We start from the raw sequence: 21,306 nt of genomic DNA on the forward strand, positions 1-21,306 counted from the left end.
GCTGACCGCGCCCTATAGGGATCATCGAATCGATAGCAATAAGCCCTGTTTGAAGAGGTTCGTATACGGAACGCCTGGAAATTATACTTGGAGCAGGAGATTCAATTAAGCGAGATTCGGAAGCTATAATTTCGCCTTTCCCATCAATAGGTTTAGCCAGAGCATTTACAACACGACCCAAGTAAGCCTCACTCACGGGTATCTGAGCAATTCTTCCTGTTGCTTTTACAAAACTTCCCTCTTGTATCATCAACCCATCGCCCATTAATACAATCCCAACATTTTTGGATTCCAAATTCAGAGCAATACCCCTAGTACCTTCTGCAAATTCGACTAATTCACCTGACATTATTTCACCAAGACCTATAATACGAGCAATCCCATCCCCCACTTGAACTACGCGACCTATATTCTCAATCCCTACTTTCCTATTATATTGTTCAATACGTTCGCGGAGAATTTTATGAATTTCGTCGACTCGAAGGGTTGCCATTAGTGTTTCTTGACTCTTTTTTCGGAAGCAAGGGGAAAAATAATGCCTAAATTCTAAACGAAAGTAGAAGTTCAAGGCCTAATTAATTTAATTATTTCTTCCATTCCAGGGACCCGAGAATGCCAATATTAGCACGAATCGTACGGAAATGTAACTCGGTATTCAAACAACTATTCAGAGTTCCTAGAGCTCCTTGTACGGCCTGTTGGAAAACCCGCTGTCGGACCTGATTCATTGCCCTTTGTTTTTCAAAATAAAGGGTTTCGTTTTTAGACTTTTCCAATTGTTCCAAACTAATAGAAGTAGCATTAATCAAATTTGCTTTTTCTCGTTCTATCTCAGAGTATCCATTCATTCGATACTCATCCGCTTCTAGTTCGACTTTCTGTAATCGAATCCGAGCTTTTTCGAGTTGCTCAATGGTCCCTCTACGCAATTCTTCTGAATTTCGAATAGTACTCAAGATCCTCTGTTTTCGATTATCTAATAAATCTTTTAATGAAAGTAGATTATTTTGTAAGTTTACAACTTTTATGATCTCTTCCCGAACCAAACATGAATCTTTCGATTCATTTGGCTCTCACGCTCCTTTTTTTTTTTCTATAGCTATTTCCATATCTTTTTTTTAAGTAATGAGCCTATCCTCTATCTTCTTTTTTATGTTTATATTTCAATATACCGAAACCTATATAAGACTAGATAAATATTAAGAGGACTCTTCCGCCTAGATAAAAATATATCATGGTCAGCAAAGTTGTTTCTTTATTTTTATTTGCCCTCTAGTTAATAATTTCAATTTCATTAAGAAAAACTAACTAAATAAATGGAAAATGAAAATTAATAGAATTCTTTTTTATTTTTTTTTTCTTCAAATCCAAAAAATTTCTCTTTTTTATACATAGGTCGTCGATTCGGCATTGGTTAAAAAAGGGCAGGGTGCCCCCTTTTTTTTCTAGTAAATAGTTCAAACCATTTTATCGATATGAGTGTTCTATATCAGATAAATTTTACATTAGCTATTTCCCGTTTAAATTGGTACTAATACTAATATAGTTGTAGAAAGAGTACCTCTTTTTGCCTGGACTTCAAGCAGTTTAGCTTTAACCGTGTTAATGGTCTCACATTCTTGGTTTATAGAGAATCAAAGTTGATTTACCAATGAGTCGCGAAATGCTATGGTTCTTCCATATGATTTCTGAATTTATTCAGAAGTAATTCGTCGAGATCGTGCACCCTTTTCTTATTTATCCGAAAAATACTAAAAAATATTATAAAGTGCAGCCGGATAGATCCAATCTATTCTTGAAATAGACAACTCGCACACACTCCCTTTCCAAAAAAAATCAAAACACCAACCACTACAGTTAGATTTATTAGATTTGTTGCTAAAATATCGGTATTAAGCCCGAAACTGCCAGCGGATGGCCAGTGAGCTAAAAAAACGAAAGAATGGGTTACATTTTTCATATGCTCTCCTCTTATAGATAGGACGAACAAAGAACAAAGTTTTTCGATCACTTACTTCGCTCGCCCTTTTTTGATCGGTTTTTTTAATGCAAATAGATTCAATCTAGTAATTTCTTTTAGATTAAGTCTTACGTCTTGTTTGACCGGTGAAAGACTTCCTTTGTTGAAATGTTCTGTTCCCAAAATTCCTAAAATAAAAGGAAAAAACTTTCCACTTTCCTAAACTAAGGACGGGAAATAAGAAGGTGAGCATATCTTCTAAATTAATAATACTCAACTCAGCCCTTCCTAGAATGGGGTATTATCTGTCCCGATAAATAGATAATTCCAGGAGTAATAAATAGGAGTAAATTAAATAAAGTATTGATATAATTGGAATTGTGGAAGCAAATACCAATTTACTAAAAAAAGAAAAAAGTATCTAATCGAAATCGAAAGAATTTTTTTTTTAAGATTAAACAAAAGGGTTCGCAAATAAAAGCGCTAGTGCCACAACTAGTCCATAAATTGTTAAAGCTTCCATAAAAGCTAGACTAAGCAATAAAGTACCTCGTATTTTACCTTCTGCTTCTGGCTGTCTCGCAATACCTTCTACAGCTTGTCCTGCAGCAGTACCTTGACCAACTCCAGGTCCAATAGAAGCAAGCCCTACGGCCAATCCAGCAGCAATAACAGAAGCAGCAGCAATTAGTGGATTCATGGTGAGTAGTTCCTCGTGTCAAAAAAAAGAAATGGTTAAGGATACAATCAACCAATAAATTCTTACTTCTAAGCTCTATTGGGGAGAAGTAAAGTAACTAAAAAGTACAAATTGAAATCAAATTGAAATGATAATGTGAATTGTCCGAACTACATAGAAGGGAATTCCATATCCATATATCGGATTAGATAATGAATCTAACCTAGGAATATATAATATAATATCCTATATATATACATTTGTTTCTTCTATTTTGTTTGCATATTTTCTCATTTTCTATTGAATCGGATTCTAAAATCATTGCTTAAAGTGGAAACCTGCATAAAAGAGGACTCCACTTATAGACATTAAGGATATTATAGTATAGATCTAGCCTGACTCCACCCTCCTTAATGCATATATACTTTGAAAATTCCATAATATAGTCTATTCTATTCTCTCTCCTACAACTCTAGGCTATATATTCATACGCATTTCTAACTATTTTTTTGCAACCAAGCAGATTATCTGGAACCATGCATGAATTGAGCTAAGCTGCAAAAAAAAAAAATACTATTTCCAAAAAGAGTCAATTCAATGATGACCCTCCATGGATTCACCTATATAGGCTGCGGCTAATGTTGCAAAAATAAGAGCTTGAATACCGCTTGTAAATAATCCAAGAAACATGACCGGTATAGGGATTACTAAGGGGACTAAAGAAACAAGAACAACAACGACTAATTCATCCGCCAATATATTCCCGAAAAGTCGAAAGCTAAGCGATAATGGTTTTGTGAAATCTTCTAGGATGTTAATTGGTAAAAGGATTGGAGTTGGTTTAATATATTTCTCGAAATAGCTCAATCCTTTTTTGCTAAGACCAGCATAAAAATATGCCGCTGACGTGAGTAAAGCTAAAGCAACAGTAGTATTTATATCATTCGTGGGCGCTGCTAATTCCCCATGGGGTAACTCTATAATTTTCCAAGGTAAAAGAGCACCCGACCAATTCGAAACAAAAATAAAAAGGAACATAGTTCCAATAAAGGGAACCCAGGGACCATATTCTTCTCCAATCTGAGTTTTGCTCAAGTCTCGAATAAACTCAAGGACATATTCAAAAAAATTCTGACCGTCGGTCGGGATGGTTTGTGGATTCCGAACAGCTATGACAACTGAACCTAGCAAGATAGTAATTACGACCCAAGAAGTGATGAGTACTTGGGCATGAATTTGGAAACCTCCTATTTGCCAATAGAAGTGTTGGCCTACTTCTACACCCGATATATCGTATAACCCCTTGAGTGTTTTAATGGAACAAGGTATAATATTCATATTGTCCTCTGATAAAAATTGAACTTCAAAAAAGGAATTCTTTTGATTCAACCATCTCTTTCTCAACTCAGCAACTTGAAGTATTAATCTTATATTTAGGATACCAAGAAAGCACATCAGATCATAATATATATCAATACCCTCTAATATATATCAATATTCCCCTTCTTTTTTCTATGCAAAAAAAATTCTATGCAAAAAAAAAGATATAGTAAAGTAAGTGATTCCATAAATTTACGCAGTTGCCCAAGAATTCACTATATATTCTTAATCAACGATTTCTTATATAGAGAGAACGGCCCTCACAAATTGAAAATACTAATTTGTTAAGAATCAATCGAATTGAAGTCATAGTGTCATCGTTGGCTGGAATCGATATATTCGCGAGATCCGGGTCACAATTTGTATCGACTAAAGAAATAGTAGGAATCCCCAAAATGGCACATTCCCGAAGAGCTATATACTCTTTTTGCTGATCAAGGACGATCACAATGTCTGGCAATCTCGTCATATATTTGATCCCGCCGAGATACCTTTGCAAAGTAGATAATTTTCTCTTCAAGATTGCCACATCTCTTTTTGGGAGATGGTGGAATTTTCCCATTTTTTCTTCTGCTCTTAAGTCTCTAAATTGAGAAAGTCTAGTTTTCGTAATCGACCAATTCGTTAACATACCACTGAACCACTTTTTATTAACATAATGACAACGAGCCCTTATTGCAGCTGATGCTACTAAATCTGTTGCTCTTTTTTTGGTACCAACAATTAAGAAACTTTTTCCCTGACTTGCTGCATCAAAAACTAAATCACAAGCTTCTGATAAAAAACGAGCCGTTCTAGCGAGATTTATAATATGAGTACCTTTACGCTTTGCCGAAATGTAAGGGGCCATTTTAGGATTCCATTTCTTAATACCATGACCAAAATGAACTCCTGCTTCTATCATCTCTTTCAAATTAATGTTCCAATATCTTCTTGTCATTTTTTCCACACTTCCTTTTTTTTAATCCTACCATTCCATTACGGAATTTAGTTCTTTTTGAAGATTAAGAAAGATCCGAAATAGCTTGAAATAAATAATAATTGTTCCGAGAGAACCTTGTACTAAGATAAGAGTTGGCCATTGATACATGGTATAAACATAACCACCTTAATGAATTAACTGACTTGTTTTACTTATTAAAATAAAAATCTTAAAAATCTAAAATTTGACCTGTTAGTGTTCTAAGTTCAAAAGTCTAGTAAAGTAAAAAATATTTTTATGGGGGTTCTTATGTCTCATAAAAATTGTTTGTTACGTCAGAATCTGAAGAAACTAATTCTGTATGGAGAAACAAAAAATCTCTCATTTCCGACGCGAATAGATTTTTTTTTTTTATTTCGAAATAAAGGTTCTTGTCTTGTGGGGAACGATGCACAAATTTTTGGAATCCGGTACCAACAGGTATAATCCCCCCCAGAACTACGTTTTCTTTCAAGCCTTTCAACCAATCAATGCGACCTCGTAGGGCAGCTTTTGCTAAAACTCGAGCAGTTTCTTGAAAACTTGCTTCAGATATGAAACTTTGGGTATTCAGGGAAGCCCTTGTTATTCCCAATAAGATTGCCCGATAATAGATCGATTCATCCAAAGCTCGTCCTGCTCGTTCCGCTCGCAATAGTCCGATTAATTCCCCAGGCGAAAAAACATTAGACATTCCATCTTCGGAAACCCGCACTTTTGATGTTACTTGGCGTATAATAATCTCTATATGTCTATTATGGATCTGTACCCCTTGGGATCGATAAACCTTTTGGATTTTATTAACCAAAGAGATACGACTTTGGGCTATGGTTAGCTCAGCTCCAATCAAGAATCCCCAAGGGACCCCAAGAATTCTTGGTATACGCTCATTCCAATCCTCAATTCTCCTTTCGAGATTCGGGGATAATGAATCAATTGAACGCGCTTCAAAGATTTGTTCCACTTTTGGAAGACCTTGCGTTATGTCACTAGATCTCGATTTTTCATATATAAACGTAACTAACCTATCTCCCTTGTAAAGGATTTCTCCATAATGACCATTAACAGTTGCTCCTGTAGTGGCCAAATAAGGTTTAGCTGCTCTTATAACAAAGGAATTCATATTTACAATGAAAATTTGACCGGATTTTTTTATGTGCGATTTAAATAGACATACATTTTCACAAATAAATTGTCCAAGGTGAATTATTGCCAATGTCTCTTCCCAAGAATCATGATGGACAAAGTGACAATTCAAAAGGAATGGATCCAACATTATGTTACTATCGAAATTAGAAATCCTTTTATTTTCATCTATTAAAGAGTATTTAAGTTCTTGAAGTACTTGGAAGGTTTGTTTTAAATTGTCAACGAACAAATATTTTTTTAACAGGATTTTATTATGCGTTAGTAAATAGTAAGATGAAGAAAAATGCGATATACTAGCTACAATAGCGCCTAAGGGCCCAAAAATTTCTCGAATAGGAATTCTAGGATTCCATTCTTTTATCGCATTGGGATGTTTTGAATTCTTGAATAAACCAATTCGAGAACAGTTGGATGCCGACAAAATCATCAAAGAGTGGTATTCTTTATTTCGATTCAACAAAGTGCCAATAGCTTCTGGATGTTGGCTAAGTGATTCAATCTTCGCCTTGGAATAAAAAGAATTGATATTGGCGCGATCTAACCTATTATGGGGAATCGGTCCTGCACTTGTCCTACCATACCTTTTTCGTGTATACGAAATAGTGGACTTGACTAACTCAATTCTTAGGAAATCGCGAATAAGATCATTTGCTCTTACCTCAACAAGGGAAGCACCAGCCTTTTCTTTTTCTTCTTGTTCCCAATTCACTACTAAGCAAGTTCTAACAAATTGACTATTTGTGTGATAAATTCTTTGAGTTAACTTGCTATTTTCATGAGAAATAAAATTGACAAGTCGAATTTGGAGATTATATTCTTCTTGCAAGAGATCCTGCGGGAAAAGTGTTGCTAAATTTCTTCCTTCGTCCATTTCATATGCCACTGTAGGGCGAACGGAAACAAAATACTTTTCCTTGCTCTTGAGAATTTTTTTCCGTTGAACATAGACCCAATTTTTCCTTTTTTTTGATTCCTTAGAATCTTTTTTTTGTCTTTCTGGCGGTATCAAACAGCCACCTAATATCTTATCCGCCTCTTCAGGAAAATGAATATCTCCGGAAAATATTTTGAGTTCCGTATGGCTTTTTTTTCTCTTCACTCGGACCAGTCCGCCTAGTCGACTTCTTGTATTTTTTGTGAGTTGTGTATTCACTCCAATAATACTATTGTCAAGTATCTTTAGGGATGAAGATCTCGGCAAGATATGAAGTTCTTGAAGAATGAAAAAAAACCGATCTACTTCTTTTTGGTATTTTAGACTAAATTCTTTTGTTCCTCGATGCTCAATCAAACCCTCTTTTTTTAAGATGGAATCTTCCTCTGGGCTCTCGTATTCGTCCTCTGAATCTTCTTCTGAGTCTTCCTCTAAAGTACCATATTTTTCCTCTGCGCTTTCCCCGGGGCTGCCATATTCGTCTTCTGAGTCTTCCTCTAGAGTTCCATATTCGTCCTCTTGGGTCCTATATTTGCTCTCTGGGCTCCCATATTCCTCTTCTGAGTCTTTCTCTAAAGTCCTATATTCGTTCTCTGGGTTCCCATATTCGTTTTCTGGGCTCCCATATTCGTCTTCTAGGGTTTCATATTCGTATTCGTCTTCTAGGATTCCATATTTAGATTCTTCTAGGGTTTCATATTCATATTCGTCCTCTCGGGTCCTGTATTCGTCTTCTAGGGTCTCATATTCCTCTTCTGAGTCTTCCGCTCGAGTCCTATATTCTTCTTCTAGGGTCCTATATCTAAATTTAACAATTCCTGAACCCTTTTTATCTTTTCTGTATCGGGGATCGTCAAAATAAGCAAAAATAGTATTTCTACGTAAAACACCCATAAGGGGGATTTCAATCGAAATCCCAAAACAGGATATTAGTTCTTTCTCTTGTTCTTGATGATATTGTAATGGAATGACGAACCTATTTCTTCGCTTTTTCGCCAACAAATCTGAATTATCTTGAAAAATAGAAGGATAGATAAAATTCCAATGGCCATTGGACATGATTCGATCCGACGTTGAATAATCAAGAATTTCCCTATCTTTTTTACCATAAGTATTCATTTGATCTTGATCCTTGTGGAGTGAAAAAGACGCTATACTGGATCTGCACATACTTACTGACAATATCCATAAATGGCTTGTTTTTGGTAATCGGCGAAGATTACCATATTGATATTCGGGCGCATGGTAAACATCAGTACTCCAGTGCATTTCGCCGTCTGATTCAGAATAAATATGCTTTTGTACCCTTTCTTTAAAATGTAAAGTGGACGTTCCGGCACGAATCTCCGCAATTACTTGTTCGGATTTTACATATTGATCATTTTGCACTAGAATCAAGCTTTTTGAGGGAATATTCACACTATATAGAATATCTTGACTCTGAATAGTTACATGCAAGTCTATATAACATAGAAAAGCAGGCTGCCCATGACGGGTACGTGTGGGGTGAACCAAATTCTCATTGAATTTTATTTTTCCATTCGAAGGGGATCGTACAAGGTCGGCAGTACCCCCTGTGAATACTCCGCCAGTATGAAAAGTTCTTAATGTTAGTTGAGTCCCTGGCTCCCCAATTGATTGACCTGCAATAATACCTACGGCTTCTCCCAATTCGACCAGATCACTATGAGTAGGACTCCGGCCATAGCATAATTGACAGATCCAAGAAGTGCTTCGGCAAGTAAAGGGGGTTCTAATATATATTGGTTGTGCTCGAAATGGTTGTGCTCGAAAGGCAGTTATGAATCGATTGACTAATCCAATTCCAATATCTTGATTTCGCGCGGCAATGCATCGTGAACCGATATATATATCGTCTGCTAATACACGACCAATTAGTGTTTGGACAAAAAGTTTTTCCGTCATCCCATTTTGAGGACTTACAGAAATACCTCGGATAGTACCACAATCTCTTCTACGCACAATAATATGTTGAACTACTTCAACAAGTCTACGTGTAAGATATCCAGCATCTGCTGTTCGCACAGCAGTATCTACAACCCCTTTGCGGGCTCCATAGCAGGAAATTATATATTCTGTCAAAGAAAGTCCCTCGCGTAAATTGCTTTGAATAGGTAAATCAATCATTTGTCCTTGAGGGTCCGACATTAATCCTCTCATACCTACTAATTGGTGTACTTGAGATGCATTTCCTCTGGCTCCTGAAAAAGACATTAGATAGACTGGATTAGAAGGATCCGTTATCCGAAAATTTGAATTCATTTCTTGTTTCAAATATTCACTTGTCGCATACCATATCTCAACAGATTGGCGTAATTTTTCTACCGCGTGTACAGCCCCATAATAATAGTGTTTCTCCAAAAGAAAACTCTGTTGTTCCGCGTCTTGGACTAACCATCCCTTAGAGGGTATTGTTAAAAGATCCTCGATTCCTAACGAAATCGATGTAGTAGTGGCTTGATGGAAGCCCAGAGTCTTTAGTTGATCCAGTATATGGGATGTATATCCCATTCCAAAATGATCTATTAATCTGCTAATAAGTCGTTTCATACCAGTTCCGTCTATCTCTTTATTATGAAAGACCAGATTGGCCCGTTCCGCCATACATAAGTACCCCCTTTTCGGCTGAGTAGGATTCGACAATTGCTGAGTAGGATTCGACAATGGGCCTGAGTCAGTGATTCGAAAATTTAATTAACTTAATTGCCTCAATCTCAATCTGGATTCGCGTGGCAAATAATGATGATACTAGGGAAATCGGAATGCCCCCCGAAAGGGGAGGGGCATCGCCGAATCTAACTTTCTTGTTTAGGTAGTGTATGAATAGGCCTGACTAAATCCTTGTATGGCTTCCTCTATTTCTCTATAAAAAGAAATATGACCAAGAGTGGTTCGAATGTATATCGAACGAATTTCTTTTTTTCTATTTCCCATTATTAGATAGTGGGCATAAATCTCATGATAAGTCCCCAAAGATTCATATTGAACTTCAATCGGAACTTCTCTTGACCCAATGACGCGTTGATCCAGGTTCCATCGTAGCCACAAGGGACTATCTAAACTGATTAGTTTTTGTCTATAAGCTCCCAGTGCATCATAAGAACTAGAAAAATGGGGTTCTTTATCTTTCCTATATTTAAAATTATTATTATTATTGTAATTTACTTTTAGATTTGGGTAGTTTCTGCAACTATTATATCTATTTGCACAAATACCTCGACGCTTTCCAATCGTTAATACATAAAGCCCGATAAGCATGTCTTGGGTTGGTACGCAAATAGGATCCCCAATAGCGGGAGATAAGAGATTCATATGAGAAAACATAAGTAAACGGGCTTCTGCCTGAGCTTCCAAGGATAAAGGTAGATGAACAGCCATTTGATCTCCATCAAAGTCCGCATTGAAACCCTTACACACTAATGGGTGTAAAGAAATAGTACGCCCCTCTACTAAAGTGGGTTGAAAGGCCTGTATGCCTAATCTATGCAGGGTAGGTGCTCTATTTAACAGTACAGGATGTCCCCGCATAACTTCTTGAAGTATTTCCCATACAATGGGTTCTTTTTCCCAAATTTTCCTTTTAGCAATCCTTACATTAGAAGTGGCGCGTTTCGTGATTAAATCGCGAATTACAAATAGCTGAAAAAGCTTTATTGCTATCTCTAGAGGTAATCCACATTGATGTAATGAAAGCGAAGGACCCACAACAATGACAGAACGCCCCGAGTAATCGACCCGTTTCCCAAGCAGAGTCTCGCGAAACCTTCCCTCTTTACCTTCAATTACATCTGAAAGTGATTTGTATACTTTATTGTGACCATCCCTCGTCGGTTGCCCGCGGGACCCACTATCAAGAAGTGTATCCACGGCTTCTTGTACCAATTTTTCCTGGCACATTACTAAATCTGCTGGCGCTAATTCACTTCTTTTTAATAGATAGGCAAGATTGTTGTTCCGACGGATAACTCTCTTATAAAGTTCATTAATGTCTGAAGTCACTACTTTATCTCCAGACCTATAAACAATAGGTCTCAATTCGGGAGGAAGAACCGGTAATAAGCACAAAACCATCCATTCTGGTTCTACATTTGTTTGAATAAAATGTTTCGCCAATTGCATGCGTCTAATCAAAAAAACTTTTCTTATTCGTCTTTTTCTATCTTCCCACTCATCTCCACTATACCCCTCGTCTTCTAATTCCTTCCATTCGACCAAAGAATTCTCTATAATAATTCGCAAATCCAAATCTGCTAATTGTTCTCTAATAGCACCTGCTCCTGTCGCAATTTCCCGATTTCGAAATGTTGCAAAGCCTGGGGTAGAAAAAAAGGGAGAAATGCTGTGGTTACAGGATGCAATTTCCTCTTCGAATAAACCTCGTAATCGTAAAAAAGTGGGTTTTTTAGTGCTGGGCCTAGCAAAAGAGAAATCGCCGTATACTAGGCCCTCCAACTTCTTAAGAGGTTTATCTAAAAGATTCGCGATATAACTAGGAAGACCTTTCAAATACCACACATGAGTCACGGGACATGCGAGTTTGATGTATCCCATTTGATATCTTCGTATCCGAGAATCCACAAATTCGACCCCGCATTTTTGGCAAAATCTTTCGTCTTCGTTTTCAGCTCCGCTCGCTCGAGAATTGCCACAAGCGCAAATCCCGCTTTTTATGGGTCCAAAGATTCTTTCGCAAAACAATCCATCTTTTTCTGGTTTATCGGTTTTATAATGAAAAGTAGAGGGCCTTGTGACTTCGCCAACGACTTCTCCATTAGGTAGGTTTTTGTTAGCCCAAGCCTTTATTTGTTGAGGGGAAACGAGTCCAATTTGAAGTTGTTGATGTTTATATTGGTCAATCATAAAATAGAAATAAGAAAAGAATTTATATTTATTCCGATCAAACTTCCTCCCTATTAACCTGGAAGTTCTTTTCAGATACAAGGAAATGATTCAGTTCTAGAGCCAAAGATCGTAGTTCTCGAACGAGCACTCGAAAAGATTCTGGAGGATCCTCATGATTAGGTATTCTTTTTCCCCAGATCGTAGCATTAAGTATTTCTTGGCGAGCTATAAGATGGTCAGATTTATAAGTAAGTATCTCTTGTAAAATATGAGCAACACCAAATCCTTCTAAAGCCCAAACTTCCATTTCTCCTACTCGTTGTCCCCCTTGCTTGGCTCTTCCTCTAACCGGTTGTTGTGTAACAAGTGAGTAGGGCCCAGTAGAACGCCCATGAATTTTCTCATCAACTTGATGAATTAATTTTAAGATATAGGACTTCCCTATTAGAACAGGTTGCTCAAAGGGGTCGCCTGTTCTTCCATCAAATATTCTGCTTTTTCCCGGGTACTCGGGTTCAAATACCCATGGATTTTTTGTTTCTTTACTGGCTTCATATAATTCTGAAAACACAAGTTTTCTTGAAGCCTCTTGCTCATATCTCTCATCAAAGGGTGCTATTCTATAATGTTTCTTTAGCAGATCCCCCGCTAATCCGAGCGAGCTTTCAAATATTTGTCCCACATTCATTCGGGAGGGTACTCCTAAGGGATTGAAGACCATATCAACGGGTGTTCCATCTTGCAAATAGGGCATATCTTGCCTAGGCAAAATTTTGGAAATGATCCCTTTATTCCCATGTCTTCCGGCTACTTTATCCCCAACTTTGATTTCACGTTTCTGTAAAATATATACACGAACCATTATGTCGAGCGGGTCCCTTTGGATCCATTTCACATCGATAACGCGCCCTCTTCCACCTATAGGTAATTTCAGAGAAGTTTCTTTTGAAGTGGAAACCTCAAGGCCAAATATGGCCCGTAATAATCCAGCTTCCGCGATATAAGATGATTCGCTCGCTATCTGAGGCGTTAATTTACCTACTAAAATATCACCAGTTTCTACCCAGGATCCCAACCTAACAACTCCATTTCTGTCCAAATTGCGGAGTAAATGTTCTTCTAGATGTGGTATTTCTTTAGTGATTTTTTCAGCGGAGCCCTGGCTTGTCGTATCCGTCTGAATTTCATATTTCCGGATGTGAAAAGAGGTATAAATATCTTCATATACCAAACGTTCGCTAATTAGTACTGCGTCTTCAAAATTGTAACCTTCCCATGGCATATAAGCTACTAATACGTTTTTTCCTAAAGCAAGTTCGCCCCCAATTGTAGCAGCTCCTTCTGCTAAAATTTGTCCTTTTTTAATGGATTTACCCCGTGGAACCCGGGGTTTTTGGTGCATACAAGTATTTTTGTTAGAGCGACGGTGGTTAACTAAAGGAATACTTATAGTCTTCCCACTACTTGATAAAAGTATCTTATGACTATCAGTAGAAATGATCTTTCCCTCGCGTTCGGCTATAATGGAAACCCTCGAATCTAGAGCTGTTTGGCGTTCCAATCCAGTTCCAACAATGCATTTCTCGGACCGAGAAAGCGGAACTGCTTGGCGCTGCATATTAGAACTCATTAAAGCCCGATTCGCATCATTGTGCTCAATAAAAGGAATGAGAGAACCCCCAATAGAAAAATATTGGAAAGGAAAAATACTTCTAACATGAATCTGTTCCCATGCAATAGTCAAGAATTCTTGACGGTATCTAGCCGGAACAACCTGTTCTTCCTGAATACCTTGATTCAAGGACAAAGAATTTCCTGCTGCTATCATATAATATTCATCTCTATTTGGTGATAGATAAACCACCTGTCTCTCTTTTTTTTCTTTTGCTTTCTCAGCAGATATTTCATAAAACGGACTCTCTATGGATCCCCACAAGTGATCAATTCTCGCATGAATTGTTAAGGATCCAGTAAGTCCAACATTGATTCCTTCAGACGTGTCAATTGGACAAATACGCCCATAGTGACTCGGATGAATATCTCGGCTCCGAAAACTTGCGGTTCTCCCCGTCAACCCTCCAGGACCTAAACAACTCACTTTTCGCCCATGAACAGTTTGTGTCAATGGATTCGTTTGATCAAAAACTTGAGATAACGGGTATGTGCCAAAAAAGGTCTCATAAGTAGTTATTAATAAAATTGAAGTTGAAGTTGGAGTTACCAAAGTTTGGGGAGTCGGTTTCGATTGACGTATGAATACTCTACGAATAGTTTTTTGAACTGCATGTTGTAAACGACCAAGAGCCAATCCGAATTGATCTTGTAACAGATCCGCAACCGAACGAATACGTTTATTTTTCAAGTGATTCATATCGTCATCGTCAAGTATACCCGTTCCAAATTTCATTCCAATCAAATGATCCGTAGCGGCCAATACATCTCGTGGTAACAAGAATGTATTGTTCTGAGGAATATCAAGATTAAGTCTCCGATTCATATTTCGTCGACCAATCCTTCCTAATTCACATTTTTGTTGAAAAAATTTCTTTTGTAATTCCTCGCATAAGGACTCCGAAAATACCAGGTCCCCACCTACACAAGCAAATTGTTGATAAAACTCCAAAATAGCTTTTTCTTTTGACTCAATCCTCTTCTTCTCTTTAGCATTCGGGAAAGACAAGAAAATTTCAGGGTAGGAAACATTATCCAGAATTTCTCTTAGATTCGAACCCATAGCTGATGATAGAACTAGAATAGATATCTTTTGTTTTCTACTCACGCGAGCCCATATCCTTTCTTTTTTATCAATTGCTAATTCCGATCTCCCCCCCCAATCTGATATTATAGTGCCAGTGTAGATAGAAATTCCCTTATGATCTAATTCCGAGCGGTAGTAAATACCAGGACTTAGCAATATTTGATTGATCACAATTCGGTATATTCCATTTATAATAAAGGTTCCTAAGGAATTCATTATAGGAATGTTTCCGATAGAAATGGTTTGCTTTTGCACATCGAAACCAAAAATTAATCTCGCAGATACATATAATTCGGAAGAATAGGTGAGTGATTCATACACAGCATCTCTTTCTTTTATCGAGGGTTCTAGCAGTTGATATCCTTTCGCAAATAATTGAAATGCAATTTCGTGATCTGGATCTTTAATTGTTGGAAACTTGTCAAGTTCTTCTGCCAAGGCTTGATTAATGAACCTACAAAATCCCTCGAATTGGATCTGACTAAATCCGGGTATTGTGGACATTCCCTCGTTTCCATTCCGGAGCATCTTAATCTTAAGTTTCCTGTTTATCAAAGAAAAATTCCATTATCAGCTCACTCTTCATCAATCCCTATGGATCGATCTAGCAATCATGGAATCTATATTCTGTTTACTGAATCACATGAAATTCTAGGGAACTCCACATACGTATTTCATATATGTATTTCATACATATGAATAGAGACCATTTGGACGAAAGTTCGAGTTTGCCAGGGGTACAAATGAAATGAAAATGAATTGATAAAACATTCCTACAAAAAAAATTCTGCCACTTATACTTTATGTTATGATATTCTAATCAGATTGGATGGCAAAGATTTCTCATTTTATCTCCTTTCTATGAATGTAATAAAGCCGTAATATAATATACTAGAAAGTTTGACTTTACTTCGATTTAGAATAGCGTGCTTACTTTAATTTCTCAAAATAATTTGAGGGTTCTTTTTTATTTCGGATCGGAGTAGTATAATTGCTAGAAAATTCAGTATTTCATTGTGGAATTCTAAAATAAAGTAAGTCCCTTTTTTAAGTACATGCCAATCTAGTTATCCACCTCTCCCCATATCCATGCTTTTCTTTTATCGTAATTTCACTTGGGTACGCCAAGATAGTCAGGTTATACTCTATATCAGAGCAAATTTCCTTTTTTTATTCAAGATATTTAATTTAATACTTTGAAAAATTAAAGCATGATTCCCCATAGAGATATGTACATAAAGGGGATCTTTGGATAATAATGCTGTTCGGACCTAAAGTTTACCTATACACGGATTAAGCATAAAGCCATAATATTTTATTATGCCATTGAAGGGGGGGGAGATAATACCGATTTAAGAGTAGTTCACTACTGCAATAAAAAAAAGAGAATTCTAGTTAACGGTTCCAATTTATTCTGAATTTTGCAGCCTGTGAATAGAAATCCACTTTTTCTTCTTTTTCATCTCAATAGAAAGAAATGGGAAGTTTTATTGTGTTAACAATGTATGTTTTAAGATAGAATCTATCGAGGAGAATAATAGAAACTGGATCAAAAAAAGCAGGAATAGATTTTTTGAAAAAGATTGGAAAAAAGTAAGTAGAATTATATTCAAAATAAAAGGGGCTTTTCGTAAGAAAACGTGGATGAATACTTGCTGTTTTCTAGATTTTTGATCGGATTTTTTGGCGGCATGGCCAAGCGGTAAGGCAGGGGACTGCAAATCCTTTATCCCCAGTTCAAATCTGGGTGCCGCCTGATCAATAAAATACTTAGGTTTTTTTTATAGTGCTGATCGAATTCGATAAATTTTTACTTCGCATAAGTTCGGGCAAGAGAGTAACTGGGCCTGCCGATACTGGGTTTAGAGAAACCATACCATAGTTCTATCCTCAAACTAGGGTTAGGGTTTGTTTTGACGGTAGTGGCCAAAATGGTTATCAATAGGGGTGAGGTAGTGTTTCCTTATTCTTTTATTATATGAATTTGAATTGGTTCTTAATTGAGATTCGATTTGATAATTTTAAAATACGAGGATAAGATGTCAGAAATCTTGGTATCCAAAGAAAGGTCCCTAAGGGGCATTCTTTTTTTTTTTCAATCTAAGATTCAAGAAGGGACTCCACGAAAGAATATCAAGACTTACTAATTATTATACATTTTTTTATCGTACATCTTATGTTACCTACATACACTAAAGTAAGGACTACTTAATTCTAACGAGAATCAGATTAAATAGGTCGATCAAAAATCAATTTAGGAGTTGTATTATGGATAAAATCTCTTCATTCTTTCATAGAATGATACAAAGCAAGGCTGCAGGGTTTAGGTCAAAAATAAACATTAGGTAAGGTAGGTATCCAATAAATATTTATCTATCGATAATTTTATGGTATATTCGGGCGTCCTTTGCTTAAAAAAAAAAAAAAGAGTAACAAAAGGAATAAAAAATCTTCCTATTCCCGCTTCTTCTATTCAGGACATCATTCCCGTACTCTTTCTTTTTTAAGGAAAAAAGGGCTATAGTATCTCGTATTTTTAATGCTCTCTAATTCTACCAGAATTCCTATAAGAATTTGTTAGGAGTAAATTCCTTGAACTGATTGATCCATGGCCTTAGGGCGGAATCCCTTTTTGACTCTGTACCCTTGATTCCACTATGATTATTGATCAATAGTAGAATAATCCCTTCATAGAAATAGGAGACATAATTTAGATGGATATAGTAAGTCTCGCTTGGGCTGCTTTAATGGTAGTCTTTACATTTTCTCTTTCACTAGTAGTATGGGGAAGGAGTGGACTCTAGGGATACTACTAATTGATTAAGTAATCAAATTGTTGTATCAATTCTTTTCTTTAATGGATCATTTTGCATTAATCATTTTGTCAAACGTTATTCTTTAATCTTTTTCTTTAGTTTTGTTTCACTCCTGTAAGAAACTCTTGTATTGTAAGTTGTAATGTAAGAAAGAGCCATTATACCAATTCAGAATTTCTACTAGAAATGACGAATGGTTAAAAAAAGTTCTATACATAAGAAAATTAGACTTTCTTCCACGGAACTATTCACGGCATATCACACATTTTCCATTTCCTTTTACTTTTTACTATAGTCTATTCTTCATATTATTTTTCTTTCCTTCCATGGATTCTTTGGTCAAGAATTGTCTTAGATTTTTTTATTTTGACCTGATTGAAATTAAGTGGATGCAATGAAAAAAGAAATTGAATTAGACTACTTAACTATTTCAATCTACTAATCTATTCTATGTAGATTCAAAGATAATATAATAGAAAGAATCTAAAGTGTCGTAGAAAAAACTATATGTAGTTCTTTCTACCACACTTTAAGATTCCAACCAGATCCTTTCATTTAAGACTTGGATTTTTTTTATTTAATCCCTTTTTAATTTCTTCAATGATTAATTGGAATTCCAATTAATTATTTTGGCTGACTGTTTTTACATAAATAATAAGTAAAAAAGAAGTAGGAACTAGAATGAACAGTGCAGTAGCAATAAATGCGAGAATATTGACTTCCATAACCTCTTTATTTTTTATTTTCACAATAACTCGGGATGTAATCCCATGGAGAGGAAAAAGGGGTATCTTGTAAATTCAAGGGTAGGGCTTGCATTCTGATAATACTGAATCAATTCAATATTATGAATATCGGATCTATCAAATCAATTCATGGATGAGAGTTATATTTCACGGATGAGAGTTATATAGTATAACATAGGAAGATCCTCTATCCACACTAAGACCAAAATGGGTTTTTTGATTGGATTAGGAATTCCCTCTTTTTTAATCCTTTTCTACTTTTTCTTTTCTATATCTCTAACCCACGAGCTTTCTTAATCTTATACTTTCTTAATCTTATACAATTTCCCTTCCTTTTTCTTATAGTTATACATACAATTATGTATGTATTATATGACCAACTTTCACTTTCTATGGGTCACATAGACATCCAAATAAGCAGTAGAAGTGAGATGGGGAAAAGAGGTCTGAAATAAAAAGGGAATACGATTTATGTATGGATTCCGGTAAAATACCGGTACTCTATTCCATAAGAGTGGAATAGGAAATTAAGATGAGGATGGTATCATCATAAAGAAAGATAGAGTAATATAATATCCTAAATTCTACTAATCCACATATCGTATGTGTGTCTTTCTTTATCGATTGGGAGTAGTGAAAAAAAAATTCCTATATGCCCTCCCTCCCTCTTTAATGAGAGATGCAAAATAAAAAAGTGAAGTAAGGGTGCCCTGTGGGTATTTGATCTTGCTCCCTGCCCCTTTTTTTCATGGAAAAAGGAAATATCAATTTCTCCATTCATTGAACCCTAGTTCGGGACTGACGGGGCTCGAACCCGCAGCTTCCGCCTTGACAGGGCGGTGCTCTGACCAATTGAACTACAATCCCCGCGGGGTGTATGGCATACCCATTCTTAAATAGAACCATAAGAAGATTCGATTCGTCTTTCGTACTCTAAGAAATAGACGAATCATATACTACATACCCACATATTATATTATACGTGGGTATAGTGAGAGTGACATAACTAGTATGTCGTGATTTTTTATCACTAAAAATGGATAATAATCCAGCCTTCAATAAGAAAAACTCTTTTGTTTGTAAGAAAGGAATGAGAGAGATATGGATTAGAAAAAAAAATTTCCCTTTTTTCTTTATCTTTTATTTCTATAGATCAGACATTTTATTTTATGGAAGAAAAACAAAAGGATTTAGTTCATACTCACGAAGCCCTAGATTTTTGGTTTGGGCCGAGCTGGATTTGAACCAGCGTAGACATTGTCAACGAATTTACAGTCCGTCCCCATTAACCACTCGGGCATCGACCCAGGAAGAATTTATTCTAGGGTTTTTGCTAATCTATGATTAACCTCCTTTCATAATACTCCCTACCCCCAGGGGAAGTCGAATCCCCGCTGCCTCCTTGAAAGAGAGATGTCCTGAACCACTAGACGATAGGGGCATCACTAGACGATAGGGCCATATACAACCGCTCGTGATTATACTATAATCATAGTATGAGCAGTTTTTTGGAATTGTCAATATACTCGAAAAGTATAAATAGATCCAAAGCAAAGAGTTTTTCCAACTTTTCTGTTATGTTTTCATCTAGGATTTTTTTTAGTTGATCGTTATAGATTAATTCTCCGTGCTTCATTTAGTGTTCATACCAAAAATGCATCCATCCCGCACTAAGTCATAAAATTCTCTAAAAATATAGAGAAAGTTTCAAAAACAAAGAAAAAAAGTGAATCAATTTAGTAGAAAAGTACTCTATCAGATTCGAACCAACGACTTACGTCTTAGCACGAGATTACTCTACCACTAATTTAAAAAGCCCTTTATCGGATTTGAACCGATGACTTATGCCTTACCATGGCATTACTCTACCACTGAGTTAAAAGGGCTTTTTATTTAATTCAAAAATTAGCCACTTGGATTTCCCATTATGGGTCTACTGCATAATGTACATATTATATATATAATATATAGAGATAGAGAGAGAGACATTATGTAGAGATTGTATATGTATATATCGATATCTTGAGAGCTCAAAATAAAATTAATAAAAAAAAACATACCCTACATAACATATCCAACTCTTCTTGGTTCAGGGTTTTCCGTTTCCGAAGACTAGTAAAATAGGCGGATTCTGGAACCCCAAGGATTCAACGGTATATGGATATGGAAAATATAAGATTTCCGATCCTAGCGGGAAAAGGCGGGGAACAGATACCCAATAGGATATAGGATCCTTGGGAGGAACTTTTGGTAATGGCCTTGATCCTCTATGCTATTTTTTATGTGTTCTTAGTTCTATTGAACTTTTTGCATTCTTTTAAACAAGAATCTAATAAACTAGAATTGAGTCAGTGGAAAAAAGGAGAGAGAGGAAAGTGTTAAATGGAGAGAGTCGACTAATCAGAGACTTTTAGGATCTTCTTTACATCAGGTAAATCTGTCGGCCCTGTCCGTTTTTTTCTTTAAGTTACGACTCTTTGCTGCTTACTTCTATCAAGCCATAGGGAAAGTCTATGATGAATTTGGAAAACTCATCTCACTCTTACTCTATGGCTCGGACTTAATGGGGGAAGAAAACATCTTCCATAATTTCTTTTTTGTTCAATTCTGGACAAAAAAGAAAAGGAAAAAAGGAATTTATAGGGACAGTGTTACCCCCTATATCCCCTAGTTTATATTGTAGGAATAATAAAACAATTTAGCAGTCTGACACACTTACGTCCTTGCAAAGTAAATAATTATTATTGTAGTCGTAACCGTAGAATAGGATCCTAATCAAAATAAATACATTTGGTTCAGGCGCTATTAGCATGGTAAGAAAAGATTTTTTTTACAGACCAGAGGGGCTATCTAAATCCTAAAGTAAAGGCGAGCGATCGAAGTAGAAGTACCAACGGCTCAGTGTCATGAACCTTCTCCATCTGATTCAATAAGGGGGAATTAGCCTTCTTGTCAAATGGCTATCCTTGACAAAGGGTACCATTTATACCATAATCTACAATGTAGCGGGTATAGTTTAGTGGTAAAAGTGTGATTCGTTCTATTAATAACTGAATTTGA

General features: G+C 36.2%; 3 non-coding genes across 3 annotated transcripts; all 3 read right to left on the reverse strand.

Annotated features, from left to right (window-relative positions):
* Positions 1 to 19,039: 19,039 nt before the first annotated feature.
* TRNAD-GUC (transfer RNA aspartic acid (anticodon GUC)) lies at positions 19,040 to 19,113 on the reverse strand. The gene has a single exon. It is a non-coding gene; the product is annotated as a tRNA-Asp (tRNA).
* Positions 19,114 to 19,471: 358 nt separating this feature from the next.
* TRNAY-GUA (transfer RNA tyrosine (anticodon GUA)) lies at positions 19,472 to 19,553 on the reverse strand. The gene has a single exon. It is a non-coding gene; the product is annotated as a tRNA-Tyr (tRNA).
* Positions 19,554 to 20,060: 507 nt separating this feature from the next.
* TRNAT-GGU (transfer RNA threonine (anticodon GGU)) lies at positions 20,061 to 20,132 on the reverse strand. The gene has a single exon. It is a non-coding gene; the product is annotated as a tRNA-Thr (tRNA).
* Positions 20,133 to 21,306: the final 1,174 nt, after the last annotated feature.

This window comes from Triticum urartu, unplaced genomic scaffold, assembly GCF_056163025.1.
Source record: "Triticum urartu cultivar PI428250 unplaced genomic scaffold, HENAU_Tu73 scaffold2, whole genome shotgun sequence".
NCBI classification, from domain to species: domain Eukaryota; kingdom Viridiplantae; phylum Streptophyta; class Magnoliopsida; order Poales; family Poaceae; genus Triticum; species Triticum urartu.